Consider the following 10,646-nt stretch of genomic DNA (forward strand, 5'->3'; position numbering starts at 1 on the left):
GAAAAGAGAAAAGTCTTGGATGAGGGGAGAAGAATACAACTGGGAAAGATGATTTCATTGGGAGAAACACGTAAGGAGACCCAAGCAATAAGAAGAAAATGGGTTTTGACTTTTGAGGAAGAAGGAAATCCCAGAGCAGCAGGAATTTGAGGAACTACTGCGACTGGGAAAATTCGATGCAAAGGAATGGAAGGTATTTCCCTTTGGAGCGTTAGAAGTCGTCCAGTTGTCAGTACACTCGGGGACTGTTTTCACTTACACCAGCACTATCATCTGACCTTCGCATCGATACTTTATAAAGAGACGCCATCGGGGGGAAACCTGCCCAGGCTAGTGATTTTCTTCGAGGAGGTGGCATTTAAGAAACAGACGCCTCCCCCCCCCCCCCCCCCCAGGAAACAGAAACCCTTCTGGTGAGATAAGCTGCCTTCAGAGCCCTGTGTAGCTGGCAAAGCGTCATTTCTATGACTGACGCGGTGTTTCTCTTCTGAAGGTGTCTGTAGTTAAGTACAGTAAGGGTCTTTATCCTCCAGTTGATTCGTGGTTCCAAGTGTCCTGAAGAAAATCAGAGGGTATCAGAGCCTTCTAGCTTTGTCCGGCTTTTTTCAGAGATAAAATATAGTGCATTACTCTCCTGTATCACCTAAACCGCCTTTGTTCTCCTTTCAATAGGACGATTAAACAAAGACCTACTAACCAAATTAAAGTATAAAATGAACGCCGAGATACGGAAACCTTGCCAGCACGAATGCTAATGAATGAAGTTCACTTAAAGGCACGCTGGCTAACTTTTCAATACAAATAGTTTTATGGCCAATCTCTTTCGATCCTAGCAGTTTTCTTCAGAAGTTTTAAGTCTAAAAATAGATGAGTTGCCCTGGCTGAGGAATGAAATAGATAATGTTCTGAATAACGTCTCTTTCCACAATGGTATCAGCCGTTTTGGTAGGAGACGATTTCTTTGAGAATTGCGTTAGGTGTAGCCAGAAAGTAAAAAGTAACTATTACTCCATGGGTGCGGTCCAGTAGATGACACTGGACATTAGATATTTTAGAGGGACAACTGAGTAATTGTTTCTCAGTATATCTAATCATAACATTTAGTTTACACATGGCTTATTAAAACAAATGCTAGCTACCTTTTCTATCCTGAACAACTCAGTTTTTAGTTTGCGGAAGAACAGTTTTAAACACTGTGGTTCGTCCATCCAGCGTTTTCTGGGCACACTTCATGGAAATGGCAAAATGTACTCGACCCATGTGTGGTTTGTCCAGCAGCCTGGCTTCTGAGGTGCTCCAGTCGCTTCTCTTTCTCCATGGTTTTCCAGTTGTTTCCACAATATGTACTTCATCCAACACTAAGCAGCTTCCATACTTGTCCTTTTCCCATTTTTCTATAATCCTTCTGTCCACCTTAGACTGGATTTTAATGTTGATATAGCTTTGTACTTTGAAATGTTTATATTTACTATAGAATATTTAACAGCTTAGCAAGTGGTTACATTAACTATACTAGGAATTAGCAGAGTTGACACTATAGGGGAAAAAAATACGCATACAACATATATACCCCCACAAGATTTAAATGTGTTAGGTTTTCAAAACAGAAGCATATTTTAGGTACTTGGCCCACAGCAATAATTTCCTACTATATCCTTGGAACCTAGTCAGTATTTTGTTAACCTTTTGAAGTTTTGTGGAGGGGTTTCGTTTGTTTGGTGTTGGTTTTGGTTGGTTCTTGTTTTTGATTAATGAAACGCTTAGAATGGGACTATCTTAAGCAAAACAGCACAAACCTAAAGAATGTCATTGTCACTGTCCTTCATGAGTTGACTGTTGCCAAGTTAAGCGGTTTAGAAAATATTTGTGCTGCTTCCGGTTAACTCACTTAGATCTGTAATAGTACTATCAGAGGGAGTTCAAATCATCCAAAAATATTATCACGTTATATTCTGATTATTTCCTCTTGCATACTGTTTAGCATGTTTGTTAAGCTTTCTTCTGCTAGCTTTTAGAAAGGGAATATAAGTGGATTTCTAAATAACCAATCCCCCATCTTTCCCTCAGTCTATTAATTTGACCTGGCTATTAACAACATAAACAAAACCAAGTCATAGGCCCAGGATGTCTGTACTGAGCCACATCCATACACCTCTCAAAAAACTCCTCATTAGTCATCTCTAGGCAAGGCCCATCATGCACCATGGGGATGCAAAGGTGAAATGCGACAGGTCCCCAGTGTTGTAGAGGGCAGTAACAGGTAGTTGCGTTGGAAATGTGGTACACTCCGCAAAAACAGTTTCGCAGAAACATGTTCTCTTCTGGCTATTGATTGACCAATTTTCAATTTTTGGTCAATGAGACTAAGGGACATTCTGCCACAGGTAAACCAACACATAAGAACATTTATAGTATGAGTCCTTGTATATACAGTGCCAAAAGAGGGAAATATGCTGTATGTTTAGGGAGGCATACAAGGGTGGGAAAGCAAGGAGAGGTCCTAGTAAAAGTAACGATGGTGGCTTCCTCTGTGGGGAGCAGGGGGTTTGGGTGGGAAGGCGTGAGCAAGCTTGGCTGCTTCCAGGGTACAGGTGATGTCTTATTTCTCCACCTGGGGGGGTGGTCATACAGACATCACTTTATTTGTTAAAAACAACACATGTAAGTTTTAGCTATTTTTGTGCTTGTTATTCTCCACAGTTTCAAGAGATCATAACTGGAAAACAAGAAAAGGAAGTTGACAAAGTTACAACCTTTCCAGGAAGAATGATTGGATCTGAAACAATAAAAACAAAAGATTCGGCCTCTCTAGAGAGATAAAAATCCATCTACTGAAATAAATGTATCCCTGAATTGGCCAGACCTATGCTTCCCCCTTAAGATGCTTACGAGGATTTTGATGAGCTTCATGTATTAAATTGATACTTCCTGCTTTACATATCTTCTTTTTAAATTGTGTTCAGGTCTTTACCTGAATTTTAAGAATCTAGATAGCATGGTCATAGCCAAGACCACACTTTTTTTTTTAAGTCAGAACCTAGATTTGAATCCTGAATTTGTTGCTGAACTTCTGAGTGGACTTGAATAAATCATTTAATTTCTCTAAATCTCAGTTTCCTTCTCTGTAAAAAAAAAAAGCTCTGCTTTAGATAGTTGTGAAAATTGAATGAAATCATAGGTAAAGCATTTAACACATGGTAAGAGCCCAATAAATGGTAACTACAGTACCTATTGTGGCTTTTTTTTTTCAGTTTTATCCATTAAAATGTTTTATCTTGCTCTTCCAATAATTTTTCAGTGCGGTATGAATTCTGGATTTCCTATGAGCCTCAGATTCTGAGTTTCAACACCCCATCGAAAGAGTGATCTTGGTATTACAATCAAGGCTTGAGAAGTTGGACAGGACATCAACTAGGCAATTTTATTATCAAATGATTAGAAGATGGGACGTGGAAGGTCGCCAGGAGAGAGAGGCTTCCTCCCAGAGCCCGTCATCTCCAGAGTGGGCAGTCCAGCTCAGATTTTTTGATAATGTCTACATTGGTAAACAGGTGGGAGAATAGAGGTACAAGTTTGCCACCGTCCCTGACTTAAGTGCATAAATTAGGAGAACTGCATAACCAGTGTTAATATGCTACCAGTCAAAATGCAATTCGTTTGGCCGGAATTGGCATTTTCTAATTTATTACGCTAACAATCTCAGAGCACCGAGCAGATTAGTAAATCACAGAGGACAAGCCATAGTTTGGCTTCACCTGCATTCAGCAGGTCCGTGGTTGCACCTCCATTCTTGAACGAACTCAGGCCCTAGTGCAGTAAATGTATCAAATAAAGTTAGGAAGCTAACTCAAAGTGAGGAGAGATTTCCTCTCCAAGCCCTCTACATGCGGTCCATCTGCAGGGCTGCACTCATTGTTAGAGCGCCCCCTAGTGGAGGAGGTGCCCCTGAACCCCTTCTCTGTGCGTTTAGGAATCTGCTCATGACACTAATATTTGTGTTCTTTAGTCTTTGCACTCAACCTCGGGTCTCAGCCTGTTCAATAGGATTTTCGGTGCTGATGGAAATGTTCCATAAATTCTGCACCGTCCAATACGGTATCCACCGCCTCGTGGGCTATTGAGCATTTGAAATGTGGCTACTGCAACTGAGAAATTGAACTTTACATTTTAGTTCATTTTAGTTCATTGAAATTTAAATAACCAAAGTGGCTAGTAGCTAACACATTGCACAGTGCGGTTCTAGAACATCCACAAATGTAGACATTCCTTGCTACTTCGTTGCAGTCCTTCCTGCCGTGTGGCCAGGAAGGACTTGTAAGGAGTTTGTGGCAGAAACACACTTAACTATATGCCCTGACTCTTCCAAGGGCCTCAGCCCTTTCCTTTGGAAACAAAGAGGTCACGTGACACCTCTGTGGTCTTGTGGCTCTCACACTCTGTGTTTGAGATTTGAAAAGTTATGAATAAATAAGTTCCATTTAAGAGGAAGTGATAGGTGACATCCATCCAATACCTGTTATGACGTCAAATCCATAAGTGAAGGGGTATATGTGTTGTGTGGTTGGAACTCAATCAGAAACGACTACCCCTTGCACATTTCTAAAGTGTCATTAAAAAAAAAGAAAGAAAAAATTAAGACACAAAAATTATGCACAGGAGCCCTTCTTTTCAGATTGGTTACCTGTCTCAAGAGCAAATTTCCCAAAGGCGCACAAAAGGACATTTCTGTAGCAGGAGTAATGTCTTCAGTAGGATGGGACGGCTGAGCTGCTGATGGAGTCCGAATATTTACTCACGTTTCCTGCACAGGCATGTATCCTTAATTACAAAGGTTTAATAAAACAGCACAGAGGGACTTATATTGCTTTATTGTCAATAAAATGGAAGAAGCCAAGTGGACAGAGTTTAATGTTTTCAACTTACAAGTTTTCATTAAGTACATATTTTATGTATCCAGGCGTCTTCCCCTATGTACAAAATATCAGTGGTTTGTCTATGATTTTAGTGAAAAATTTCTCCTGCCATGATTTCACCACTAATATGAACATAGGATGTGCTTATACAGACACAGAATCGGTGGGCATTTGAACTGCTTCCCTGAGGTTGCATCTAGAAGGTAATATAAGCCCTTTCAACATCTATTAATACTTCATTTCTTGGATGGCTAGTTATGTTTTCAAATGTTTTTATGCCCAAATCACTGTCGCTGGACTTTGTTTCAAATCACTAAAAACAATAGAGAAGGTCCACTTTTTTACTACAAAATACCAAGCCCTATTTATGGGCTTCAAGTTACCAGATCACCAAAACCAAGCTAGCCGTGTTTCAGTTTGTAGCCACAGACAATACAGCAATTTAATGCATCGCAAATCCTGACTGTTCGCATTCGAAAGATGGTATTTGTGCCATAAGAGCTTATCCACCTCCTTCCCAAGCAACTTGGGTTAATGTTTGGTGTCAGACAGTTGCCCGCTTTGTCTCTGAGAAGCATATCAAACTTTGTGTATGTAAATGCATCTGAAGGACATTTATATAAAAACACACAGCATGATTATTACACAGCTCACAACACTCCATATTTACATACAGCCATGTATAATTTTTGCAATTATGCAGTTGACAGACACAAAAGTCATATTAAATGGCTACCGTTTCTAATATGTATAATGCACTTGCAAACAAGTGATAAGAGTTTGTGAGCTCCTATTTTTCACTGAGTTGTTTTAAAAAAATCATGTTTCATTAGTGCTCACAGATCAGAAGAGAATCAAAAGTTTCGGAACAACAGTAAGGAAAGGTCCAGGTGGGCTGTCTGCATCAGTCACCGATCAGGTGTGATGACAGCCCATGTCACTAAAACAAACAGACGTTACTTAACATAGCCATTCGCTGGTCTTCGCTGGCATTGTCTGATACTTTTTTTTTTTTCTTCATAAAAAAAGCTAGTTTTCTTCATATTAAGTGGAATAGTGTCAGAAACTGGACAAACTGTATTGCAAAGGCAAGTGGAAACAGTGCATCTTATGTAAAAAAAAAAAGCGGCACGAGGTTTAAAAAGTGTGCTAGAATTTCAGTAACTTGATTGTTTAGACTCAGGTGAGGGCACTGGCTCTTTGAGCCAAAAAAAGAAAAAAAAAAGAAAAAGAAAAAGAAAAGAAAAGAAAGAAACAATAATCGTGTTGTACTTAAGCCAACCCACTAATCAGGAATACAAAATATGGTGCTAGGATATTAAGGAGCTATAGAAATGCCGCCCGAATACTGAACATGAAAGTAAACATTCCCAACTCCTTAGCCCTCTCACACCTAATCTGATAGAGCCAATGCTTCACACAGCGGTAAACGGAGCTGGCTCCCTCCGCCGCCTATCGCAGGCTTTTAAATGGACTTCTATTAAAAACCCAGTTGAAGTATCTCCTGGGATCGGCATGGCGTTCAGTTGCCGGCTGGCCCCAGTAGGTCCAGCCACCCTGCACCATGGCCCCCCCCCACACACACACTGTAATGGAAAGCACCACGTGACCGCCCAGGTCCACCCCAGCTCTGTTTTCAAGGTCTTTCCTGAAAGTTGGCCACGTAGATAACCTGCTTTCCATGCTATTTATTGCCTAGGAAAGAGGAAGGGTTGAGTCCAACCCCTTTGGGATGTAAACTTGCTCCCAAGAAGTCTAGGGAATCAAACCTGATGCTTTCAGCGCTGAGCTGCCTGCCCCATAGAGTGAATCCAACAGTTTTCCCTCAGAACCAAAAAGGGAACTGAATTACAATAGCTTTTTCTAACTTGTGTCACATTGAAAAAAAAAAAAAGTAAAGAAAGAAAAAGAAACTTTCTCTAATTTAACCTGTGGCTTTTGCAAATAGTGATTTTTTTTTTTTAAAGAATGAATTTCTTTTCATATTCTTGTTATTAACTGAAACATCTTCTTACCCAGGACCTCCATTGACTGGTGGCAAATCTGGTTAACTTCACAGAGATCCAATATCACCTCTTCCATCAAAATTGATTAGTCTGCAGGTTAGGGAAGATTATATGGTCAGGTCAACTGTTCCCCTACTCCCTAGCGTTTTAGCAAAGATAAAATTCAAATGATGTTTTTAGTAAAAATGATTGCCTTCTTTGAAAAGATCACATTAAAGATAACAGCATAATGATAACAGCACAAAAGTTTGGTCTCTTTGTAACAGGATTTATGAAATAGCTGCCTTCAACATACTTTGAGGCTTTCATTTTGGGTGAGTCCTGGGCATAGCATTACTTGTGGCTCCAACTAATTAAAGGAATGATGTACTAAGTAGGCAAGACATCACTTAAAAACAGTAGACAAAACATAACTTCTCAGCTTTTAAAAATAAATCCTTATTCAGCCATCAGTTTGGGGTACGACTTTGCAACTTCCAATGTGGTGTAGAGATGAGCAGCTTTGGCTGCCATCTTCCTTACATTGTTGAAAAGCATATTTTTACCTACTTGTAGTTACTAGAAAAATGTGTGTGTTGGTTTCTCAAGGTCCTGCCACTCTTTTGACGACTTGTCTGTGAAATCCAGTTCCTCAGACTTGCTCAGATTTTATATGATTGGAATATAGCACACCCTGGAAAAGGATCAAGGCTCAACGTGATTCTGGGGTTTGGCTGATGGTTTAAATTATTTAGAGAAAATCAGGTGCTGACGTACTAAGACACGTGTGTACTCACACACACAGAATACTTCCTCCTCATTCAAAAGAGCTAAAAATTGAGGCCCCATTTCTGGCACTTTAAATAAAGTTCCCTTTGCAGGATTATTTATCATGGTTAGTGGTTGCCATCAGTCATGAAAAGTTAACAAAGACCTATTGGGTTTATCTATAGGCAGCTAACAAACATATCTTGCTCTTCTGTTATCTTCTTGTTAACAAAGCCCTATCAGGATGTTCTAACCATCAGCATTTACTGCACAGGGGCCCTTTATCTGGGATGATATATAGAGAGCCCATCAATTAGTGTGAAGGTTTGTAGATACCTGCCATATATTCATGAGAGTGCTGCTCTCTCATCTCTCTCCATCACAGACATGTTGCAATGTGGTTTTCTGGGTGGTGTCACTGCTCACCTCATGGGCTGTGGTTCATCTCTGTTGCAGTAGTTAAACTGTCAGAGTGCCTTTGGTCCAGGCAAAGCTGTGACTCCGAAACACAGCCAATGACCAGGACTGCTATTCTCAATACACATACACAGCTGCATAGGCCAAGGTCCCACACGGCAATATCGCAAAAGCACCAGGAGAAACGTGAGCCTTGGTGTAAATATTGCCTTTGCCTAAGCATTTCACAAAAAGCAAAAGCAAAAGCAAACAAACCAATGTTATTACCCACTTACTTTATACAACTGGAAATATGACAGCAAACACCTTAGTTCTGGGTGTATGGCTGAGGAGAGGGGGAAGCTAGTCACCAGAATGGCATCTTGAACCTGTAACTTAACTCCTTCTGATCCAGCTGCTCCTCTCCTTAAAGGCTGTCCTGGTTCCCCAGTGCCCACAGGATAAAGCCATTTAGCTTGACTTCCAGGGTGTCACACTGTTGGTTGTGTGCCCCAAACTCTCTCCCTTCTCCCCACTCAGAGCACACCACATTTCTCACAGTTTGTTGGACTCTCCCTTTCCCCAACCCTATCCATGACACTGAATGTGCCTGTTCCCCTCTGGGACACCCTTTGCCCTTGCTGTGCTTGGTCAGGTCCTGCGTGCCCCCTGAGAGCCACAGTGGTACACGCTGGAGGCTTTCCCAGGCGTTCTGTCCTCCGGGCTCACACAGCATCATGTCATGCGTTTAGTAAGTATTTATTGCCTCTACGGTGATTTATTTGCTGCCTTTCTCCCCTCTCCACCTGTAGACAGAGAAAGTTTCCTACTTTGCAGTCTCAGAGCTTAGCAGGGTGCCCATTAGGGGGACACAGTGTCAAAAAAAAGAAGAAATGATGAATGAATCTATATAAATGCTCGTAAGTCTACTGATATTCCTCAGTGAATCCAGAGACCTGGAAGGAATGGAGGAGGTCCTTGGAGTAGTGATGACAGCTGAGGACCCCAGCCCCTGTCAAAAAGGGGTAAACCCATCCCTTAGGAAGTTCTGAGTATTTAATGAGTAGCTTGTAACCTATGTCTTGTGACCTATGTATTTATGATGGATGTAGTTACTGTTATTATATAATAATACTGTTGTGGCCTTTGCTACAAGCACTTGAGCTTCCAGTCATCTAGACACCCTTTTTCCTCGGACAGTTTCCATCAATTTGGTTTCCCCAAAAATAATTCAGTTGGGTCATGTTGCGGTGCCTTCAAACACACAGATCACAGGCTTGTCATCCCTAAAGCTGACCCTCAGTGGCCACCAGAAGTCTACTCTTACCATATTCACCTCCACTTACCTCCAGCCTGACAGGACATGAGGGCACCTAACACCCCTTTGTGTAGACCTGTGGCCTTTCCCTTACCCTCCTCAAATGTGAGGCTCCAACACTCAGAGACCCAGCTTTCCACCACGCTCAGGACCAACACCCAGGGACAGTCAGATGTGACCTTGCTGTGACCCTCTGAACCCTGGCAGGGCAGAGGCCTGCACAGGAACTTGGTTTGCTTCCTCCTGGCCCCTCTTCCAGCCCTCACCCTGCACTCCCAGCGCTTGGAGCCTCCTTTTAAAAAGCCAGGCCAGCGGCCTACCCACATTTCACTTCTTGGGGCCTCTTCTCAGGCCACTGCAGCCCACCTGACGCCCATGACCCCTCTCAGCTCCACCAGTGGAGTGTTCTAGATGTCAGCATGCAGACACTCCTTTGGGGAGGCCTTGCAGAAGTGCCAGCTGGCCTTTCTCTAGATTGTTTTTCTGGGGGAAATTTGTAGATGTAGGAAAGACAGACCCAGGAAAAGCCCGCTGACTTCCTGGGGCAGGGGTTCCCTCCCTTTCTCCCCAGGGACCTCCCTTGCACTGAGGCGGGGGCATGGGGACCCACCACCGGCTCTTCTGGAGCCCATCCGCTCCGGAGCCCGGCGCGTTCCTGACCAGGCAGGAGATATCACCTCCGCGGTTAAGCAGCGCGTCCCTGCGTTCTAGTGACAGGGTCACCGTGCAAAAGGCATCTCCTCTGGAAGACAATGCCGCCTGCCGGGCGCAACACGCGGTGGGGCACTCGCGGGCTTGCGGAGGGAGGCTGTCCCTCGGAGCCCTTTGGAGCACCTTCCACTTGCCGATCTAGGAGCCTTGCCTAATCTGTCCCTGCCCAGCTCCGATCCCCCCCTGAGTCTGCGGAGCACGAGCCAGCTCCGCGGCCTAGTCCTGCCTGGATTTGGCCGCGCTGGGATGGCCGGGTGAGCGCTCCTCCGGGACGCGCCCCTGGCTATGGGTGCGGCAGCCGCGTCGCCATGGGACTGTGCACTAGCGGGGCGCTCGGGGGCTGCAGGGATCGCGAAGGCAGTCAGTGGGGCCGGGTCAAGTTCATAGAGACTGCGCTGGAGCCGGAGTGCGTCCACTGATCCCATAACAAAGACTGGGAGGGGTGAAAGGGAAGGAAAAGAAGTGGAGGAAGGAGGGAGGGCAGGAGGGCCCGGAAGAAGGGGGGGCAATGGAGGCCGTGACCATCAAGGCCTTCCTAAGTGCCCTTTGGTTCTG

Source organism: Rhinolophus sinicus, chromosome 1 (assembly GCF_057876585.1).
Source record: "Rhinolophus sinicus isolate RSI-liver-muscle chromosome 1, RSI-T2T, whole genome shotgun sequence".
NCBI classification, from domain to species: Eukaryota; Metazoa; Chordata; class Mammalia; order Chiroptera; family Rhinolophidae; genus Rhinolophus; species Rhinolophus sinicus.